General features: G+C 39.2%; 5 pseudogenes; all 5 read left to right on the top strand.

Annotated features, from left to right (window-relative positions):
- The first annotated feature begins 6,876 nt into the window (after positions 1-6,876).
- Positions 6,877-7,626, top strand: LOC149218811 (spermidine synthase 2 pseudogene; annotated as a pseudogene).
- Positions 7,627-8,236: 610 nt separating this feature from the next.
- Positions 8,237-9,777, top strand: LOC149218810 (ubinuclein-2-like; annotated as a pseudogene).
- Positions 9,778-14,929: 5,152 nt separating this feature from the next.
- Positions 14,930-15,703, top strand: LOC149218809 (spermidine synthase 2 pseudogene; annotated as a pseudogene).
- An 864-nt stretch (positions 15,704-16,567) lies between these two features.
- Positions 16,568-23,232, top strand: LOC149218807 (spermidine synthase 2 pseudogene; annotated as a pseudogene).
- Positions 17,673-19,360, top strand: LOC149218808 (ubinuclein-1-like; annotated as a pseudogene).
- Positions 23,233-23,488: the final 256 nt, after the last annotated feature.

The raw sequence follows: 23,488 nt of genomic DNA, 5'->3' as shown, positions 1-23,488 counted from the left end.
TCCTACCTGGTGGAAACGGCACTGAAAATCATCCACAGAATCTCCCGAAATCAGCTGGTGAAAAATCGAGGGGAAGAGGCACCTCCAAAGCTCCAACAAACCAAATGCACGTGAAATGGTAAAATGAGAGGTAAAAACATCTTTTAAATTGCTTTTTACTTAGTTCAAAGTGAAATATTAGTATTTTTACTTCATGTTATCCGTTTCTAACAAGTTTGTTGCAGCAAATTGATGAAAACAGTACTATCTCTGGAAAAGAAAAACTAGTCATGGTAAAATATGAATTTGACTTTATCAAACGAGCAGTTTTGGCAAAGTTCATGCTCGTTAAAAAATAAACGCAAGATCCGAGCAGTTTTAACACGGACTTCATGCTCGTTAAAAAATAAACATAAGCATGTGAGCAAGCTTTCCCCAGAGTTCAAGCTCATCCAGAAAAAATGAACCGGTAAATAACCATTTGAGACCGTAAATTCATCAGCCATAAAAGCCTTGGTCGTGTTTGTGCACCGTCACCTCCACTTTTCATTTGGCCGATCATTCACATCCACTTGATTGTTTACCTATTTTGAGGAACAGCTGCGAAGAGTGATCCCACCTAGCCATCCTTGTAATACTGTCGTGATTGGAAAATTCCAACCTGTACCTGGAATCTGCTGCTATCCCTGTTTATCACTCGTTCCTCAAAATACGAGTCTTCTTTGAGCTCTTTTCACTGACTCGTAAAAAATGAAAAGTTTACGGAGTTTTGGCCTTCCAGCTCGTTAAAAGGACCGGAAGAGCTATCCCTCCTCTAGATTTTAATCTTTTTGGACCTGAGGGATTATTGCACAAAAAGATCGAGTGTTTGTCTAGTTCGGCTCGATAAAGCTATCGAACATTCATCCCTTCTGTATTGTTTTATACTTTTTTGGACTTAAGGGATTAGATGACGAAAAAGGACCCTTGGAGTCCACTTTATGTACCCTTTTCAGACTCTCTAAAAATGAAAAGGACCGAGTTGTCTTTGTCGCTGGGCTCGTTAAAAATATTAGATAGCGACAAACTTGTCTTTAGACGAGAACGAGTTTCCCTATCGCTAGGCTCGTTAAAAAGTAGCGATGGGCTTGCCCGAAGGGCAGGTTATAGAGCAAGCATATGTTATCCTCCTCAAGCTTGACAAAAATAAAGAGGTACTGGTCAGAAATGACTGGGGAAAAATTGGGAGAACCTCAAAGCTTAATGGTAGCAAGTCGCTCTTGAACATGACACTTTTGCGTCCGTAAATATCGGGTTGGGTTATTATCATTCACCGGTCCTTTCACCATGGTCTCGCCATACCATCCATACATGGGGTAATGCTACCGATCCATCACATCAGTGTCATTATATGTTCAAGAGATGTCATTCAGAAAGTGTCAACCGGGTCCCATCCACTACCGTACATCATCTTTCATCCTTCCATGACCGCCACCTTGAATCATATTTCACAGATCGTTTTCACCATCATCACTAGCTCCGTTCCATGTCACTGATGTGGGATTCATTAAGGCCCTCCTTTGACGGATCACTTCTTGTCGACATCAGCTCATTATCCAAGAAGTTGATCTAGGAACACCCCCTCAGTACTTTGAAGCTTGCATGCCTCAATGGCAAGTTTCTCACTCCCGGCGATAGGTATACATTAATGACCTTCGACCAGGAGACTTTGCGTGGTGTTCGACGTCAGATCCTATATTCACACCACGTGAATTGTGCTGCAATACCTTGAGGGTCATCATCATTATCGATGATTCCTCTCGCGCTTGTTAACAGTTTACATTATTGACTGGTAATCAAGCGATGTCTTTCCATGTTCGACTTCAGGAAATCCTCACATGGATCGACTTGTACTAGAGTGAAGATCGGACAAGTTTGAAGACCCCGGATCTAGTTTCATCCATCCGGGCTGCGATATATATTCAGGAGATAAAAACATAGACATGTGCAGCAGATGATCATCCTACTAAAAGGATGATAATTAAAAGCAGAGAATTATCAGTCTATTATCAGACGATCGTCTGTTTATGTACAACAAATGTATTTATAAAGCTGAGCATGGGAAATGCCCGCATCAGCTAGATCATGAAAAGAAAGTATGAAAAGATAATGTATTGTATTGTATTTTGTTACAGGTCACCTCCCGACGATTGAATGAACTTCGGATCCTCCTAATAAAGCATTTCACCCGATAAACGACCTCATACTTTAGGGGGCAACTGTTATAGACATTTTTGCGCCTTACAACATAGAGCATGAAATGTCAATAATCTAAGGGATCCAAAGTCCCTAAACATGTTGTTATTACCCTTAGAGGAACAAGGTCAGCAAACCACAACACTGCAAATCAGTTCTCCACTGAAAAACACTCAAAAACAGGTCAATTTTGGATCAAAGCAGCTGCTCCACTAAGCATCTGCGTTGAATGTCAAAAGCTCTATGGTGTACCTGCGCTGCATAGCAAGTGCAACAAAGGCTACCTGCACTGGGCGTACTTTGACATGTGGAGGGATCTTTTCTCAATGTGCCAGTGCCCAGGAAGCTTCCAAAATGACACTTGGATCAGAAGATTCACCTAATGATGAGTAAAGAGGTTCTAAAACTCCAAGTGGAAGGTAGAAACTTCGAGTGGACTCAAGGACTGAAGAACAACTGGAGTTGAAGAGGACAACAAGTCACACATCAAGCTGACTTATCTTCACTCCAAAACTCTATATAAGGATCTCATCCCATGGGATCTAGAGGGCGGAATTTAGTGCGAATAATTGCTGTTGGTTTACAGTTGTGAGCATTGGGTGATTGCTTGAGGGAGGTGAAGAAGAGATTTCTCTCCGTCGGGAAGGTGATGCTGGATTGGACCTTTCATGGTTGTATCACCGCCTGAACCTTACTTCCATATATTAATAAAGCATTTGAGGTTCTTCTATTCCCATGTGTTTCAATGATGTATTGTCTTACTTGCATATTTGATTTATGCTAATCCTTGAATCAGTTATGAATGCATGCTTCTTGTAGTTTCCTTTCTTTGTCTTGTTTGCATGATCTCGTGTAGCTGGGCCCGTGAAAAGACTTGGAGCTGGGAGCAAGCGGTAAATAGAGGAGATTGAATCGACCATTTGCGCAAGACATCGGTAAGTGGATCTCTTCCTTTCATCTCTTGCATGTCATAAAGAAGTAACTTTAGATAACTTTGCTTCAGTTGTTGCTAAGGAACTGTCACCCTTAGAGTGGGTTAGGGTCATTCCGAGTTGGATACTTTCCCCCACAACAGGGTGATTCAGGATTACCTGTGTAAACGAGCTAGCCAACAGAGAGTTCCAAAAGTCAATAATATTACTGAGAATAAAAGTGTTGCCTCTAGACATGCTACAATATTTAGCTGTTTACGCATAAGAGATACAGGCGAAACACCTCTATAACCCAGTGACAAATACAGTAAGGAGTAAATGAAGAGTATCACAATGTCTGTGCTGCAGATTCAATTAGCTCGAAGGGTATGTTTGAAACTTATTCAGAGACAGAGGTCCTTGTGGGCGTTTCATGGCACTTGTTAATGCCGATGGATCTAGCGCTAATTACAAAAATTGGTTTTAAATGGAAAAAGAGAAGGTGAAAGGTCAAAAGCCCAATTAAATGAAGAATACCTACCACAGCCGAAAAATAGGAAACGATGGTCTATTTCTGACTTCAGTTACAATTTCAAGGGATTCACACCTACAGATGTCACTCTTTCAGATCCGAGCAAAATGTAATGCTGCTCCTTTAGCGATGGATGGCTTTTCATCTTCAGTTAGTAATGATTAAATCATCCCATATTTTGAATCGATTCATTTTTTGATAGAGTGAGTCTATTTATTGTATGAAAATTATGTGTAAAGGGTTCTAAGTTCTGGAAAACAGTGGGAGAGATGTGAAGGAAAACTTCACTGTATAGTTTTGACAGGGATTTAATGAAAAGATATAGCTCTGACTCCTAAGATTCTTGTGGTGTGAATTTAGCATTTGTCTTTTCCTTTGTTTCATATGTAGCTTGTTATGTTTCCATTTGATTTGATAATCATTTCTAAATGAATACTTTTAAGTGAGAAAGGTAGAATCTAGTTTGCTGCTCTGCCTTGGGTAGGTATTCATGTTTTGTGTTTTCTTCTATTTGATAAGGATTCAACTATTGCCCTTGTCAACCTCTCAGCATTCTTTTCATTCCATATAATTTCAAAATTGAATGCTAAATTTCTTTCCTGTCTTGCCTCCTGAGATAATCTGTGTCTCAGATTTAATCTCCCTGCTCATGCTATTCTCGATCCCACGCTGCCCAGAAAACCCAGTCATTTATCAAATTACCCCTTTTTCCGATCCATTTACTAGCCTAAAATCATTTCCCATTTTCAGTCATCTCGCACCCGATTGCTCATTTTATCGAGATTGACTGGAGAGAGCGCTCTCCTGTCCTCGTAGGGCTAGCTATGAGGCTGAGCTTGGTTTAATGTTGCCTTGAACCTCGCCTTCATTTAGCCTGAGGCAGATTCGATCACTAACATAGTGGCAACCATACTGAGGACAAAAATGGTTTGCTTGAAGATTGTTTTTCCCTAGTACATATCTCAAGTTCAGAGCTGATTGTTGATGGTGAACAGCGATCAGACATAGGAAGACGGCTGAAATCGTTCACCTGGCGACTCCTTTCACTCAAGACTCCAGCAATCAATCCTTCATGGTGACTCCACTGCAGAGAGATCAGTAGCGGTAAGATTTTCAAGATGGATCGGATTGCAAGAAGATATGCTTCCATGAGCCGAGATCACATCCCAGGTTTTCCAAATAAAATGCCCAAGGTAGATTGGTCAAAGAATTTTCCTGTGTTCAGAAATGTGGAAGGTAATGATGCTGCTCTTCATCTGGTGAAATTTCACATTCACGTGCATGAATTAAAGATTGATTTTCCTGAACACTATTTGATGAAAATGTTTGTGGCTACCCTGGAAGACGAAGCCCGATCTTGGTATGAAAGTTTGCCACCTGCTTCTATTTATTGTTTAAAGGATTTTCATTCAATATTCTTTGAGAAGTATAAAGAATCTTATCCATCATTAAATTTAGTTTAGGATTGTTGCAAGCATGCTTATGGTTTTATTGAGAACCTTGAAAAATGTTATGAGGATGATAATTTTACAGACGAAGAAATCATGGAAGCATTGTATGAAAATATGTTTCAGCAGCCTACAGAACTCTTAGAGGAAACTTTGCAGCAAGATCAAAATCATCTGGTTAAAGATTTCCATATGACTGAAAATGATGAAAAAAGAAGTACTATTTCAGATCTGGTTGAAATAAATGAGGATACACAGGAAAATGATGTCCCAATCTCCGAAAAAGATGTTGATAAACCAGATCGAGAGACGGATTGTGATGAGGAAAAACATGTTCCGGATCTCATAGAAGAGAATTGCATTGTTGAGGCTGCCTCAAATGAAGAAGACAGAGTTATAGGCCTAATTGCCCTCATCTCATCAAAACACAACCTTCCGACCAAGGTAATCCAGTCAATTCATGAACAACAAGAGGATATCTTTGTTCAAGTAGGTGAAAAAGTTTCTCTGGATGAATTTATGATAGATGATGTCATGCTTGAGTTTCAAGAATCATCTGAAGTTTCTTTTCTTATGATTAATGACTGTAATAAGGAACATGAAAACCTGGCTATCATATCATATGAAGATAACCTACAATACATTTACACCGCAGAAGATCAAACATTCAGGATTTCCATTCAGATTCTTCTTCATATGTTTCATGTGCTGAAATGTTTTTCCAAGAAGATATCTGCTCATCTATTTGTTCAGAATTTTTTGGGGACCAGGAGCAGATTTTTACTGAAGTACATTTTGAAGAGAGATCAGAAGTAGGTGAAAAGGACACCTTGTTCTTTGAGCAGGAGGTGGCAATGGCAAATCTTCATGTTTTTCAAGATCCTCTGGCAAGTTTGTTACAGCTAGCAGTGACGGTGATTATTGGAGTGTTCAGTGATGAAGGAGATCATGGTAAATTAGCTTTTTGGAGACCCAGTTACAAGTATCTACCGTTGACCAGAAGATTTGATAGGAAGAATCAGTCAAGAAGCCATCTTCTTGATTGGTTGCATTGGCATTTTGATATAGTTTGAGGATATATTGTCTTGTAAGAAACACAGGTGGCCATGTACTGCCACCAAGCTTTAAGTTTTAAGTTCAGGTCTTAGTGTTTTTAAGTACAATTTGTCGAGTCAGTTTTTCAGTCATTTCAGATTTACAATTGAGTCGGTTTGAGTCCAATTTCAGTCAATAAATGCGTTAAATTCTGTGTTGGTTGTCGAAATAATGACTCCATAGCCCAATGGACGAAGGCACTGTCTGCTCACCGAAAGATATGTAGTTCTTGGCACCTCCACGGAGCGGCAACTGCCATCCCAATTGGATCCAATGTTAGACTCAGTCTTGCAGTCCTCTGTCAGAGCCAAATTCACCAAGGTTCATTTCTCGTCATTTGCTGTCATCAAATGCCATTTTGGTCAAAAAGAGTTATTTTAATACTTGAGCCGAGGGTTTTGTCTCCAGAAGTGTGAAATAATGCTTGCAGGCCAGAGGGAGGTTCAATAAGTTTTTATTTCAGGAATGTCATCATCAATAATGCGTGATGGGTTCTTATTCAAAACCCTGTTTTGAACAAGAAATCATCAAATGTGTTTTTGTAGTAAATATGTAATTTGTCAAAATGTTTCCAAGTTGTACAGCTCTTCAATGGCAGCAACTATAGCTTCTCCTATCCCTGCAAAAGCACAAATAGAAGAACCATCATTCCAGGTAAAAACGGTCAGAGAAGAAAATGAAAGACACGAAGGAATTTGTGGTGGAAAATATATTGTTCGAAAGCAAGTCAGAATATCAAGATGTGATGGTATTCCAGTCAGTAACATATGGGAAAGTGCTTGTTCTGGATAAGGTGATTCAGTTGACAGAGAAAGATGAATGTTCCTACCATGAGATGATAGCTCATCTTCCACTTTGTTCTATTTCATCTCCTAGAAAGGTATTGGTTGTTGGAGGAGGTGATGGGGGAGTTCTTCGAGAAATATGTCAACACAGTTCGGTGGAACAAATTGATATATGTGAAATTGATGAAATGGTTATAAATGTATCCAATTTTTTTTTCCCAAACGTTGCTGTAGGCTATGATGATCCTCATGTAAGGCTTCATATCGGTCATGGAATTGCCTTTTTGAGGGAATTTCTGGCTGGAATTTATGATGCAATCATTGTAGACTCTACTGATCTAGTAGGTCCTATAGAGGAACAATTTGGAAAACCATTTTATGAAACAATGTCCAGAGCATTGAGGCCTGGAGGCGTACATATAAGTCAGGCAAAAATCTTGTGGTTACATATGCATGTTATTCAAGATATTGTCACAACGTGCAGGGAGACGTTTAGGGGCTCTGTTCACTATACATGGACATTAGTTCCAACATATCCAAGTGGCGCAATTGGTTTTGTGATTTGCTCAAGTGAAGGACCACCAATAGATTTCAAAAATCCTGTTAATCCCATTAAAGAGCAGTTCTATATTAAATTGTAAAGCAAATCCATTGTTTTTGACAACCTATCTGCATGTCAAACATTCACAAAAATCCAAAGGAGAAAGCCAAATTTGGAGGTTGAAGAGTGAATTTCAGTGTTGGAGAGGCTGATAGTGTGTTGACAGTGCACGCGGCGCATACAAGGAGTGCGCGGCGCATAGGATGTGCGCGGCGCACTGAGCTAAAATTGCCAGTGGAAATTTACAAGCGCGTGACACACTAGACCAGCGCGACGCACTAACTGTGCTCATGGCGCACAGAGCCGGAACACCATAGAAATTGTGCCACTGCTTATAAATTTCAAATTCAAAATCGCTCCGGTCACACCAATAACTTCTTTGCTTTATAAATTCGAAATACATTTTAAATCCCCAATTTTTTTTTAGTAATCTGCCAATTGAGGAGGGATATAATATAATGAGTATAAGACAGTCGTAATAATTCTGTGAGTGAGGAAAGTTTTGATATTCTTCAGGAAAGTTTTGATCTTCTTCTTTGGTGGATAGAAAACCGGAAGCTGGTGGAGCTTGTTTATATGGTGAGACCATAACGGGGATTGATTTATTGAATAATAATCATAATAATTTTTTCTGGCAATACAGAGAAACAATGGTGGAAGAAACCTCGTCGTCATCTCCTGGGGTAGTCGGCTTTTCGGTTCCACTGGGAAGACAACGATTCCATATATAACTGAAGACGAACGAAACCACATTTGTTTCATGGAAGAAATTGATTAAAGATTCTCAGAAGGCCGTTCAGTCTCATCTTGTTGAACCACCCGTCGGAGCTCACCCTGCTTCGGAGGCTCAGATTGCTCCAGAGGCCACAACTAGGGATTCTGTTGTGCAGACGGATCTGGTTTCAGCTCTTTCACATCGATTTAGTGCAGTTATTGAGAGGATCGAACGTTTGTAGAAGGGAATTGGAAGTAGCGATGAAGAAGAGCTAGATAAAATTCCGGACGATGACCAGTATGATACTGAAAGCTCATTTATAGATGATACAAAACTGGATGAGTACTTCTCAGTTGATGGGGGAAAGACAAAGCACACATGATTTTTTCATCAACAGAGGGAAATTAGAACACTCGAATGAGCCTGCTGCCTCTCCCGTGCTTGGTCCAAAGAAAAGGAGAAGGAAAGATACCAAGAAGATGCCAAATGATGAAGAGATTCCAAGAAAATTTGTCAAAGATGGGTGCCCCTCGAATAAAGGTAGCTGCAAGAAGTGGACCTTTGGTTGGTAGGAATGCCACAAGCTCTGGTCAGGATATCACTTGTCTTTCTGTTGGTGAATATTCAGATGAAAAACCATTGAAAAAGTAAGAATCAAAACCAGGAAATGTTCACGTTGGGCCCAGTTCATTAAAAGCAGAGAGATGCAAAGAATTTGATTGTAAAACAGAGCCAACTGTCGTAGGCATTGAGGTGTTTAATAAGGATGGGGCAATTCCAAATATTTTGATTGTAGGCTCTAAAGAAACCACTGTCAAGAAGGCAATCATGGCTGAACGTTCAGATGGTGATATGCAATATCACTCAGATAAACATGCAACTCTTGGAACTGAATGCCATACAAGACAATTGATGAAGTGTGCAAATGATATGTCAACCTCCAATAAAAGTAGAGCCTTTGAGAAAGCTGAAGAAGGTGACGATTCAGTGGATGTGAATCATGTTGTATACTAGATATCGACCTCCAAAATCAAACCTTCACTACCGCTTCATGAGGAAGCTAGTCCTGCAAGGCCTAAATGCACTATTCTGGACAAAGCCTTCCAAGATTAGGAAAAGGGAGTTGCTGAATTGTGTCCACCTTCTACTATCATTCGAGAATCAGATCAGCCATTCCAAGTGGTGAAAAATCATATACATCGTGATGTCAAGCAAAATGATGTAATTAATCATCTTATGGGCATTTTAGGCCATGTAATGCGGCTTAAAACATTGAAGAGAAACTTGAAGGAAATGATTGCATCAGGAATCTCGGCCAAGTAGGAAAAAGAAGGTAGGCTTGAACACATAAAAAAATAGGTGACTGAAATGGTCCAAATGCAAGTATCTTCTTTGCAAGCTCAGGAAAGCAGGCAAGAAGGTTCATTGGATGATTTACAAACAGTATCAACCTCTGTAGAAAAAGAAATTGAATAAGATTACTAATGGTGGTGGAGAGACGACTAAACGAAAGAAGGCTCCTGTAAAATTGAGTACCGACGGATGGAATGGAGATGTGAATACTAGAACTGTTTCTAATCCCCACTGTGAAGATTCAACTCCTCATGACAAGCAAACTATGGTGGAGCAAGTTCATAATGAATCTTTAAATAGAGATAATATACTGCAATACAGGATTGCAGATCCAAAGCCTTCAACTATTATTGACTGAAAACAGAAGTGTTTTGAAAAAGGTGAGAATAAGGGTTCATATTGGGAAATTGAATGGAATAAATGTGTAGGAATCCCATCAAAAAGGAAAAAAAAAGTAAACCAAAAACATATTTAGGTATAGAAAATACATATACAGGGCATATGAAAGCGTGTTCCTTTGAAGAGAAGGAAACGAACAAGCTGGACCAAGAAGGTTGTCGAGATGTCTATGCTTCATTTGATAAGTATCTCAAAGTTGAGAAGACTTGATGGTGATAACAAATATCATGCCGAGCAGTATGGACTTCAGAAGGCTAGAAAAGGTGTTCTTTTCCTTGGTTTTCCTCCCGAACTACAACTTCAGTTGAAACGTTGGATATGATTTCATGCTAGACACAATTGGAACGCAGTCACAATAACAATAATGGTCCAGAAAATAGATAGCCACAGCGTCATTACAAAAGCCATGATCTCAGCGCCAACATACTTTCTCTCAACATATGAAATGAAGTCATAATCGAGGTGAAAGTATTGATCATGAAAGGATCTCCATGAAATAGCCACATATATATTCTGTGATTCGTTTAAGACAGCCCAAACCAATGTATGGTTGGAAAACATATATATCTTTTCGACTCGAGCTGGATTTAAACGCAGGTACACGTGTTCCTCAGAAACTACGTGGCTATCTCCATACTGGGCATGCAAAGGCAGCCTTTTTAAACTGATGCGTTGTTCAGAGGGATGTAGGGCGCATAATCATACGCTTTGATCCTGCTAAACAGAGTCATGAATTTGTTGTGATTGGGTTGCACGTGCTATTAAAGGAGAATGACCGCCAGGTGCGTTCATTTAACACAAAATTCTAATGGAAAACCATTTTTTATTGAAAAATTAGTTTCTATTCAGCTGACAAATGTAAAAGAAAACTAAACAATTCGCAGAGCGGCCTCCAAATAGATAATCCATTAGCAGACAGCTGAGATATCTTTAAAGACAACTGGTCAAACTGAAATCGTTTGCCAGATGAGACTCTGGGAGGTAATCAATTCAAAACGGACAATCGTGATAAGGAAGGCTTTTATGCTAATATTGTTCCAGATACAGTTGAACACAAAACTGTGGTTGTTGAGGGGTACAAGGCACAAAGTGATATAGTGATTGAACGTCTGGACAGATTGATCAGTGCGTGGAAGAAAGGAAGGAATATGTTGTGGTTGAAAGTATGCATTTGAGTCTGAAATTTTGTGATGGGGCTCATGAGAGGGTATCCATCCATTATACATTGCGAATGAAGCAAAGCGTTTAGAGCGCTTGGCAATTCGTTGCTAAGTATATGACCTTTGGTCCTGCACAGAACAAATATGTTACATACATCCGGGCGATTCAGGATTACTTGTGTAAATGAGCTAGCCAACAGAGAGTTCCAAAAGTTAATAATATTAATGAGAATCAAAGTGTTGCCTCGAGACATGCTACAATATTTAGTTTTTTACGCATAAGAGATATAGGTGAAACACCTCTATAACCCAGTGACAAATACAGTAAGGAGTAAATGGAGAGTATCACATGTCTGTGCTGCACATTCAATTAGCTTGAAGGGTATATTTGAAACTTATTTAGAGACAAAGGTCCTTGTGGGCATTTCATGGCACTTGTTAATGCCGATGGATCTGGCACTAATTATAAAAATTGGTTTTAAACGGCAAAAGAGAAGGTGAAATGTCAAAAAGCCCAATTAAATGAAGAATACCTACAACAACCTAAAAATAGGAAACGATGGTCTATTTCTGACTTCAGTTACAATTTCAAGGGATTTACACCTACAGATGTAACTCTTTCAGATCCGAGCAAAATGTAATGCTGCTCCTTTAGCGATGGATGGCTTTTCATCTTCAGTTAGTAATGATTAAATCATCCCATATTATGAATCGATTCATTTTTTGATAGAGTGAGTCTATTTATTGTATGAAAATTATGTGTAAAGGGTTCTGAGTTCTGGAAAACTGTGGGAGAGTTGTGAAGGAAAAATTCACTGTACAGTTTTGTCAGGGATTTAATGAAAAGATACAGCTCCGACTCCTGAGATTCTTGTGGTGTGAATTTAGCATTTGTCTTTTCCTTTTTTTCATATGTAGCTTGTTATGTTTCCATTTCATTTCATAATCATTTCTAAATGAATACTTTTAAGTGAGAAAGGCAAAATCCAGTTTGCTGCTCTGCCTTGGGAAGGTATTCATGTTTTGTGTTTTCTTTTGTTTGATAAGGATTCATCTATCGCCCTTGTCAACCTCTCAGCATACATTTCATTCCATATAATTTCAAAATTGAATGCTAAATTTATTGCCTGTCTTGCCTCCTGAGATAACCTGTGTCTCGGATTTAATATCCTTGCTCATGCTATTCTCGATCCCACGCTGCCCAGAAAACCTAGTCATTTATCAAAATACCCCTTTTTCCTATCCATTTACTAGCCTAAAATCAGTTCCCATTTTTAGTCATCTCGCACCCGATTGCTCATTTTATCGAGATTGACTGGAGAGAGCCCTCTCCTGTCCTCGTAGGGCTAGCTACGAGGCTGAGCTTGGTTTGATGTTTCCTTGAACCTCGCCTTCATTCAGTCTGAGGTGGCTTCGAGCGCTAACATAGTGGCGACCATACTGGGGATGAAAATGGTTTGCTTGAAGATTGTTTTGCCCCAGTACATATCTCAAGTTTAGAGCTGATTGTTGATGGTGAACAACGATCAAACATAGGGAGATGGCTGAAATCGTTCACCTAGCGACTCCTTTCACTGAAGAATCCAACAATCAATCCTTCATGGTGACTCCACTACAAAGAGATCAGTAGCGGTAAGATTTTCAAGATGGATCGGATTGCAAGAACATACGCTCCCATGAGCCGAGATCACATCCCAAGTTTTCCAAATAAAATGCCCAAGGTAGATTGGTCAAAGAATTTTCCTGTGTTCAGAAATGTGGAAGGTAATGACGCTGCTCTTCATCTGGTGAAATTTCACATTCACGTGCATGAATTAAAGTTCAATTTTCTTGAAGACTGTTTGATGAAAATGTTTATGGCTACCTTGGAAGACGAAGCCTGATCTTGGTATGAAAGTTTTCCACCTGCTTCTATTTATTGTTTAAAGGATTTTCATTCAATATTCTTTGAGAAGTATAAAGAATCTTATCCATCATTAAATTTAGTTCAAGATTGTTGCAAGCATGCTTATGGTTTTATTGAGAACCTTGAAAAATACTATGAGGATGATAATTTTATGGACGAAGAAATCATGGAAGCATTGTATGAAAATCTATTTCAGCAGCCTACAGAACTCTTAGAGGAAACTTTGCAGCAAGATCAAAATCAGCAGGTTAAATATTTCCATATGACTGAAAATGATGAAAAAAGAAGTACTATTTCAGATCTGGTTGAAATAAATGAGGATACACAGGAAAATGATGTCCCAATCTATGAAAAAGATGATGATAAACCAGATCGAGAGATGGATTGTGATGAGGAAAAACATGTTGTTCCAGATCTCATAGAAGAGAATTGCATTGTTGAGGCTGCCTCAAATGAAGAAGACAGAGTTACAGGCCTAACTGCCCTCATCTCATCAAAACACAACCTTCCGACCAAGGTAATCCAGTCAATTCATGAACAATAAGAGGATGAATTTATGATAGATGATGTCATGCTTGAGTTTCAAGAATCATCCGAAGTTGTTTTTCTTATGATTAATGAATGTAATAAGGAACATGAAAACCTAGCTATCATATCATATGAAGATAACCTACAGTACATTTACACCGCAGAAGATCAAAACATTTAGGATTTCCATTCAGATTCTTCTTCATATGTTTCATGTGCTGAAATGTTTTTCCAATAAGAGATCTGCTCATCTATTTGTTCAGAATTTTTTGGGGACCAGGAGCAGATTTTTACTGAAGTACATTTTGAAGAGAGATCAGAAGCAGGTGAAAAGGACACCTTGTTCTTTCAGCAAGAGGTGGCAATGACAAATCTTCATGTTTTTCAAGATCCTTTGGCAAGTTTGTTGCAACCAGCAGTGATAGTGATTATTGGAGTGTTCAGTGATGAAGGAGATCATGGTAAATTAGGTTTTTAGAGACCCAGTTACAAGCATCTACCATTGACCAGAAGATCTGATAGGAAGAATTAGTCAAGAAGCCATCTTCTTGATTGGTTGCATTGGCATTTTGATATAGTTTGAGGATATATTGTCTTGTAAGAAACACAGGTGGCCATGTATTGCCACCAAGCTTTAAGTTTTAAGTTCAAGTCTTAGTGTTTTTGAGTACAGTTTGTCGAGTCATTTTTTCAGTCATTTCAGATTTACAATTGAGTTGGTTTGAGTCCAATTTCAGTCAATAAATGTGTCAAAGTCTGTGTTGGTTGTCAGAATAATGACTCCATAGCCCAATGGATGAAGGCACTGTCTGCTCACCCAAAGATCTGCGGTTCTTGGCACCTCCACAGAGCGGTAGCTGCCATCCCAATTGGAGCCAATGTTAGACTCAGTCTTATCAGTCCTCTGTTAGAGCTAAATTCACGAAGGTTCATTTCTCGTCATTTGCCATCATCAAATGCCATTTTGGTCAAAAAGAGTTATTTTAATTCTTGAGTCCAGGGTTTTCTCTCCAGAAGTGTGAAATAACATTGGCAGGCCAGAGGGAGGTTCAGTAAGCTTTTATTTCAGGAATGTCATCGTCAATAATGCGAGATTGATTCTTCTTCAAAACCCTGTTTTGAAGAAGAAATCATCAAATGTGTTTTTGTAGTAAATATGTAATTTGTCAAAATGTTTCGAAGTTGTACAGCTCTTCAATGGCAGCAGCTATAGCTGCTCCTATCCCTGCAAAAGCACAAATAGAAGAACCATCATTTCAGCTAAAGAAGGTCAGAGAAGAAAATGAAAGACTCGAAGGAATTTGCGGTGGAAAATATATTGTTTGAAGGCAAGTCAGAATATCAAGATGTGATGGTATTTCAGTCAGTAACATATGGGAAAGTGCTTGTTCTGGATAAGGTGATTCAGTTGATAGAGAAAGATGAATGCGCCTACCATGAGATGATAGCTCATCTTCCACTTTGTTCTATTTCATCTCCCAGAAAGGTATTGGTTGTTGGAGGAGGTGATGGGGGAGTTCTTTGAGAAATATGTCGACACAGTTCACTGGAACAAATTGATATATGTGAAATTGATGAAATGGTTATAAATGTATCCAAACAATTTTTTCCAAATGTTGCTGTAGGTTATGATGATCCTTGTGTAAGGCTTCATATCGGTGATGGAACTGCCTTTTTGAGGGAATGTCTGGCCGGAATTTATGATGCAATTATTGTAGACTCTACTGATCCAGTAGGTCCTATAAAGGAACTATTTGGAAAACCATTTTATGGAATAGTGTCCAGAGCATTGAGGCCTGGAGGCGTAGTTATAGTTCAGGCAGAAAGCTTGTGGCTACATATGCATGTTATTCAAGATATTGTCACAACGTGCAGGGAGACGGATCCGGTTTCAGCTCCTTCACATCGATTTAGTGCAGTTATTGAGAGGATCGAACGTTTGCACAAGGTAACTGGAAGTAGTGATGAAGAAGAGCTAGATAAAATTCCAGACGACGACCAATATGATACTGAAAACTCATTTATAGATGATACAAAACAGGATGAGTACTTCTGAGTTGATGGGGGAAAGACAAAGCACACATTATTTTTTCATCAACAGGTGGAAATTAGAACACTTGAATGAGCCTGCTGCCTCTCCCATGCTTGTTCCAAAGAAAATGAGAAGGAAAGATACTAAGAAGATGCTAAATGATGAAGAGAATCCAAGCAAATTTGTCAAAGACGGGTGCTCCTCGAATAAAGGCAGCTGCAAGAAGTGGACCTTTGGTGGACATGAATGCCACAAGCTCTGGTCAGGATATCACTTTTCTTTCTGTTGGTGAATATTCAGATGAAAAACCATTGAAAAAGAAAGAATCAAAACCAGGAAATGTTCACGTTGGGCCTAGTTCATTAAAAGCGGAGAGATGCAAAGAAGTTCATTGTAAAACAGAGCCAACTGTCGTAGGAATTGAGGTGTTTAATAAGGATGGGGCAATTCCACGGAGCGGCAGCTGCCATCACAATTGGATCCAATGTTAGACTCAGTCTTGTCAGTCCTCTGTCAGAGCCAAATTCACCAAGGTTCATTTCTCGTCATTTGCCGTCATCAAATGCCATTTTGGTAAAAAAGAGTTATTTTAATTCTTGAGTCCAGGGTTTTGTCTCTAGAAGTGTGAAATAATGCTTGCAGGGCAGAGGGAGGTTCAATAAATTTTTATTTCAGGAATGTCATCATCAATAATGCCCGATTGGTTCTTCTTCAAAACCCTGTTTTGAAGAAGAAATCATCAAATGTGTTTTTGTAGTAAATATGTATTTTGTCAAAATGTTTCGAAGTTGTACAACTCTTAAATGGCAGCAACTATAGCTGCTCCTATCCCTGCAAAAGAACAAATAGAAGAACCATCATTCCAGGTAAAGAAGGTCAGAGAAGAAAATGAAAGACTCGAAGGAATTTGCGGTGGAAAATATATTGTTTGAAGGCAAGTCAGAATATCAAGATGTGATGGTATTTCAGTCAGTAACATATGGGAAACTGCTTGTTCTGGATAAGGTGATTCAGTTGACAGAGAAAGATGAATGCGCCTACCATGAGATGATAGCTCATCTTCCACTTTGTTCTATTTCATCTCCCAGAAAGCTATTGGTTGTTGAAGGAGGTGATGGGGGACTTATTCGAGAAATATGTCGACACAGTTCGGTGGAACAAATTGATATATGTGAAATTGATGAAATGGTTATAAATGTATCCAATTTTTTTTTCCCAAACTTGCTGTAGGCTATGCTGATCCTCGTGTAAGGCTTCATGTCGGTGATGGAACTGCCTTTTTGAGGGAATGTCTGGCCGGAATTTATGATGCAATTATTGTAGACTCTACTGATCTAGTAGGTCCTACAGAGGAACTATTTGGAAAACCATTTTATGAAACAATGTCCAGAGCATTGAGGCCTGGAGGTGTAGTTATAAGTAAGGCAGAAAGCTTGTGGTTATATATGCATGTTATTCAAGATATTGTCACAACGTGCAGGGAGACTTTCAGGGGCTCTGTTCACTATACATGGACATCATTTCCAACATATCCAAGTGGTGCAATTGGTTTTTTGATTTGCTCAAGTGAAGGACCACCAATATATTTCAAAAATCCTGTTAATCCCATTAAAGAGCAGTTCCATATTAAATTGTAAAGCAAATCCATTGTTTTTGACAACCTATCTGCATGTCAAACATTCACAAAAATCCAAAGGAGAAAGCCAAATTTGGAGGTTGAAGAGTGAATTTCAGTGTTGGAGAAGCTGATAGTGTGTTGAAAGTGTGCACGGCACATAGGATGCGCGCGGCGCACTGAGCTAAAATCGCCAGTGGAAATTTACAAGCGCGCGGCGCACCACACCAACGCGATGCACTAGCTGTGCTCACGGCAGACAGAGCCAGAACACCATAGAAATTGTGCCACCGCTTATAAATTTCAAATTCAAAATCGCTCCGGTCACACCAATAACTTCTCCGCTTTATAAATTCGAAACACATTTTAAATCCCCGATTTTTTTTAGTAATCTTCCAATTGAGGAGGGATATAATATAATGAGTATAAGACAGTGGTAATAATTCTATGAGTGAGGAAAGTTTTGATATTCTTCGGGAAAGTTTTGATCTTCTTCTTCGGTGGACAGAAATCTGGAAGCTGGTGGATCTTGGTTATATGGTGAGACCATAACGGGGATCGATTTATTGAATAATAATCATAATAATTTGTTCTAGCAGTACAGAGAAACAATGGTGGAAGAAACCTCGTCGTCATCTCCTGGGGTAGTCGGCTTTTCGGTTCCACCGGGAAGACAACGATTCCATATAGAACTGAAGATTGACGAAACCACATTTGTTTCATGGAAGAAATTGATTAAAGATTCTCAGAAGGCCGTTCAGTCTCATCCTGTTGAACCACCCGTCGGAGCTTACCCTACTTCGAAGGCTCAGATTGCTCCAGAGGCCACAACTGGGGATTCTGTTGTGCAGACGGATTCGGTTTCAGCTCTTTCACATCGATTTAGTGCAGTTATTGAGAGGATCGAACGTTTGTACAAGGGAACTGGAAGTAGTGATGAAGAAGAGCTAGATAAAATTCCAGACGACGACCAGTATGATACTGAAAGCTCATTTATAGATGATACAAAACTGGATGAGTACTTCTCAGTTGATGGGGGAAAGACAAAGCACACATGATTTTTTCATCAACAGAGGGAAATTAGAACACTCGAATGAGCCTGCTGCCTCTCCCGTGCTTGGTCCAAAGAAAAGGAGAAGGAAAGATACCAAGAATATGCTAAATGATGGAGAGATTACAAGAAAATTTGTCAAAGATGGGTGCTCCTCGAATAAAGGTAGCTGCAAGAAGTGGACCTTTGGTGGGTATGAATGCCACAAGCTCTGGTGAGGATATCACTTGTCTTTCTGTTGGTGAATATTCAGATGAAAAACCATTGAAAAAGCAAGAATCAAAACCAGGAATGTTCACGTTGGGCCCAGTTCATTAAAAGCGGAGAGATGCAAAGAAGTTCATTGTAAAACAGAGCCAACTGTCGTAGGCATTGAGGTGTTTAATAAGGATGGGGCAATTCCAAATATTTCTATTGCAGGCTCTAAAGAAACCACTGTCAAGAAGGCAATCATGGCTGAACCTTCAGATGGTGATATGCAATATCACTCAGATAAACATGCAACTCTTGGAACTGAATGCCATACAAGACAATTGATGAAGTGTGCAAATGATATGTCAACCTCCAATAAAGGTAGAGCCTTTGAGAAAAACCTTCACTACCGCTTCATAAGGAAGCTAGTCCTGCAAGGCCTAAATGCACTATTCTGGACAAAGCCTTCCAAGATTTGGAAAAGGGAGTTGCTGAATTGTGTCCACCTTCTACTAACATTCGAGAATCAGATCAGTCATGTCAAGTGGTGAAAAAGCGTATACCTCGTGATGTCAAGTAAAATGATGTAATTAATAGTCTTATGGGCATTTTAGGCCATGTAATGCGGCTTAAAACATTGAAGAGAAACTTGAAGGAAATGATTGCATTAGGAATCTCGGCCAAGCAGGAAAAAGAAGGTAGTCTTGAACACATAAAAAAAGAGGTGACTGAAATGGTCCAAATGCAAGTATCTTCTTTGCAAGCTCACGAAATCAGGCAAGAAGGTTCATTGGATGATTACAAGGAGTATCAACCTCTGTAGAAAAAAGAAATTGAATAAGATTACTAATGGTGGTGGAGAGACGACTAAACGAAAGAAGGCTCCAGTAAAATTGAGTACCGACGGATGGAATGGAGATGTGAATACTGGAACTGTTTCTAATCCCAGCTGTGAAGATTCAACTCCTCGTGACAAGCAAACTATGGTGGAGCAAGTTCATAATGAATCTTTAAATAGAGGTAATATACTGCAATACAGGATTGCAGATCCAAAGCCTTCATCTATTATTGACCGAAAACATAAGTATTTTGAAAAAGGTGAGAATAAGGGTTCAGATTGGGAAATTGAATGGAATAAATGTGTAGGAATCCCATCGGAAAGGAAAAAAAAGTAAACCAAAAACAGATTTAGGTATAGAAAATACATATACAGGGCATATGAAAGCGTGTTCCTTTGAAGAGAAGGAAACGAACAAGCTAGATCAAGAAGGCTGCCGAGATGTCTATGCTTCATTTGATAAGTATCTCAAAGTTGAGAAGACTTGAAGGTGATAACAAATATCATGCCGAGCAGTATGGACTTTAGAAGGCAAGAAAAGGTGTTCTTTTCCTTGGTTTTCCTCCTGTACTACAACTTCAGTTGAAACGTTGGATATGATTTCATGCTAGACACAATTGGAACGTAGTCACAATAACAATAATGGTCTAGAAAATTGACAACCACAACGTCATTACAAAAGCCATGATCTCAGCGCCAACATACTTTCTCTCGACATATGAAATGAAGTCATAATCAAGGTGAAAGTATTGATCATGAAAGGATCTCCATGAAATAGCCACAGATATATTCTGTGATTCATCTAAGACAGCCCAGACCAATGTATGGATGGAAAACATCTATATCTTTTCGGCTGGAGCTGGATTTGAATGCATGTACACGTGTTCCTCAGAAACTATGTGGCTATCTCCATACTGGGCACACAAAGGCTGCCTTTTTAAACCAATGCATTGTTCAGAGGGATGAAGGGCGCATAATCATACATTTTGATCCTGCTAAACAGAGTCATGAATTTGTTGTGATTGGGTTGCACATGGTATTAAAGGAGATTGGCAGCCGGGTGCGTTCATTTAAGGAAAAATTCTAATGGAAAAGCATTTTTTATTGAAAAATTAGTTTCTATTCAGCTGACAAATGTAAAAGAGAACTAAACAATTTGTAGAGCGGCCTCCAAATAGATAATCCATCAGCAGACAACTGAGATATCTTTAAAGACAACGGGTCAAACTGAATATCGTTTGCCAGATGAGACTTTGGGAGGTAACGAATTCAAAATGGACAATCGTGATAAGGAAGGCTTTTATGCTAATATTGTTCCAGATACAGTTGAATGCAAAATTGTGGTTGTTGAGGTGTACAAGGCACAAAGTGATATAGTGATTGAACGTCTGGACAGATTGATTAGTGTGTGGAAGAAAGGAAGGAATATGTTTCGATTGAAAGTATGCATTTGAGTCTGGAATTTCGTGATGGGGCTCATGAGAGGGTATCCATCCATTATACATTGCGAATGAAGCGAAGCGTTTAGAGCGCTTGGCAATTCGTTGCTAAGTATATGACCTTTGGTCCTATACAGAACAAATATGTTACATACATCCGGGTGATTCAGGATTACCTGTGTAAACGAGGTGGCCAACAGAGAGTTCCAAAAGTCAATAATATTAATGAGAATCAAAGTGTTTCCTCCAGACATGCTACAATATTTAGCTGTTTACGCATAAGAGATACAGGTGAAACACCTCTATAACCCAGTGGAAAATACAGTAAGGAGTAAATGAAGAGTATCACAATGTATGTGCTGCAGATTCAATTAGCTCGAAGGGTATGTTTGAAACTTATTCAGAGACAGAGGTCCTTGTGGGCATTTCATGGCACTTGTTAATGCTGATGGATCTGGCGCTAATTATAAAAATTGGTTTTAAATGGCAAAAGAGAAGGTGAAAGGTCAAAAGCCCAATTAAATGAAGAATACCTACCACAACCGAAAAATAGGAAATGATGGTCTATTTCTAACTTCAGTTACAATTTCAAGGGATTTACACCTACAGATGTCACTCTTTCAGATCCGAGAAAAATGTAACGCTGCTCCTTTAGCGATGGATGGATTTTCATCTTCAGTTAGTAATGATTAAATCATCCCATATTCTGAATCGATTCATTTTTTGATAGAGTGAGTCTATTTATTGTATGAAAATTATGTGTAAAGGGTTCTGAGTTCTGGAAAACAGTGGGAGAGTTGTGAAGGAAAACTTCACTGTACAGTTTTGACAGGGATTTAATGAAAAGATACAGCTCTGACTCTTGAGATTCTTGTGGTGTGAATTTAGCATTTGTCTTTTCCTTTGTTTCATATGTAGCTTGTTATGTTTCCATTTCATTTCATAATCATTTCTAAATGAATACTTTTAAGTGAGAAAGGCAGAATCCAATTTGCTGCTTTACCTTGGGAAGGTATTCATGTTTTGTGTTTTCTTCTGTTTGATAAGGATTCATCTATTGCCCTTGTCAACCTCTTAGCATTCTTTTCATTCCATATAATTTCAAAATTGAATGCTAAATTTATTGCCTATCTTGCCTCCTGAGATAATCTGTGTCTCGGATTTAATCTCCCTGCTCATGCTATTCTCGATCCCATGCTGCCCAGAAAACCTAGTCATTTATCAAATTACCCTTTTTCCTATCCATTTACTAGCCTAAAATCAGTTCCCATTTTTAGTCATCTCGCACCCGATTGCTCATTTTATCGAGATTGACTGGAGAGAGCCCTCTCCTGTCCTCGTAGGGCTAGATATGAGGCTGAGCTTGGTTTTATGTTGCCTTGAACCTCACCTTCATTCAGCCTGAGGCAGATTCGAGCGCTAACACTATCTTCTCAGGTTCCTTTAGTTGGACTTCATGTTTAATAACTCTTTCACCTCTTTAAACACCACATCTCGACTGTACATAACGTTCCTTGTTACTGGGTTCCAAAGCTTATAACCCTTTAAACCATCCTTATACCCAATAGAGATGCACTTTTTAGATTTACTATCCAAATTTGTTCTTTTCTCCTTTGGAAAATGTACATATGCATCACACCCTACCCTCAGATGTGAAAGAGAGGGTTTCTTACCAGTCCATACCTATTGTGGAGTCTTATTCTCCAACACTGATGAAGGTGACCTGTTGACCAGGTAACATGTAGTATCCACCGCCTCTGCCCAGAATTCCTGTCCTAACCCAGCACCACTGAGCATGCTTCTTTCCCTTTCCATCAACGTCTTGTTCATTCTTTCTGCAACTCCATTTTGCTGAGGTGCATATGGAGTAGTCTTCTGCCGTGCTATACCACACTTGCAGAATTCTTCAAATTCCTTACTGCAAAACTCTCCACCATTATCTGTCCTTAGCACCTTTATCTTCTTCTTTGTCTGGTTTTCCACTAGAACCTTAAATTCCCTAAACCTATCAAAGACTTCAGATTTATTCTTAAGGAAATATATCCATGTATTCCATGAGAAGTCATCTATAAATGATACATAGTACACAGACTTACCCAGTGATGGAACCTTCACAGGTCCAAACACATCACTGTTCACAGGCTCTAATATATGTTTCGCCCTCTTACCACCAAAGGGGAAACTCACCCGATTCTGCTTCTCGTATACACAATTTTCACAGAAATCAAAATCCAGAGAGCTATTACTCATACCTTCTACCATACCTTTACCATGAAGTATTCGAAGGCCCTTCTCTCTAATATATCAAAGCCTTTGATGCCACAACATGGTCTTTTCTCCACAGACCACTAGATTTTCTACTCCACTTTCAGGAACCATGGAACTGTTGCACCCATCAACAACAGTGCTACCTTGTAGCTTGTACAAAGTTCCAATCCAAACTCCCCGCATCAATACTAGTGCTCCTTGAACCATATTTTAGGTATCCTTCTCGAACACTATTTTTACACCTGCATCATCCAACTTACTAACAGAAATCAGATTTTTGGCTAATGCAGGAATATGCAGAACACTCGGAAGTGTTCTAACCCTTCCACCTTGCAGCGTCAACTTTACTTTTCCATGACCAATGATTCTAGCCTTCCTATCATCCCCCAAGAAATCACCACCATCA

Source organism: Pinus tabuliformis, chromosome Q (assembly GCF_031772625.1).
Source record: "Pinus tabuliformis cultivar Carrire ecotype Pingquan chromosome Q, CPIR1, whole genome shotgun sequence".
NCBI lineage: Eukaryota > Viridiplantae > Streptophyta > Pinopsida > Pinales > Pinaceae > Pinus > Pinus tabuliformis.
This window is presented reverse-complemented; position numbering and strand designations above follow the sequence as displayed.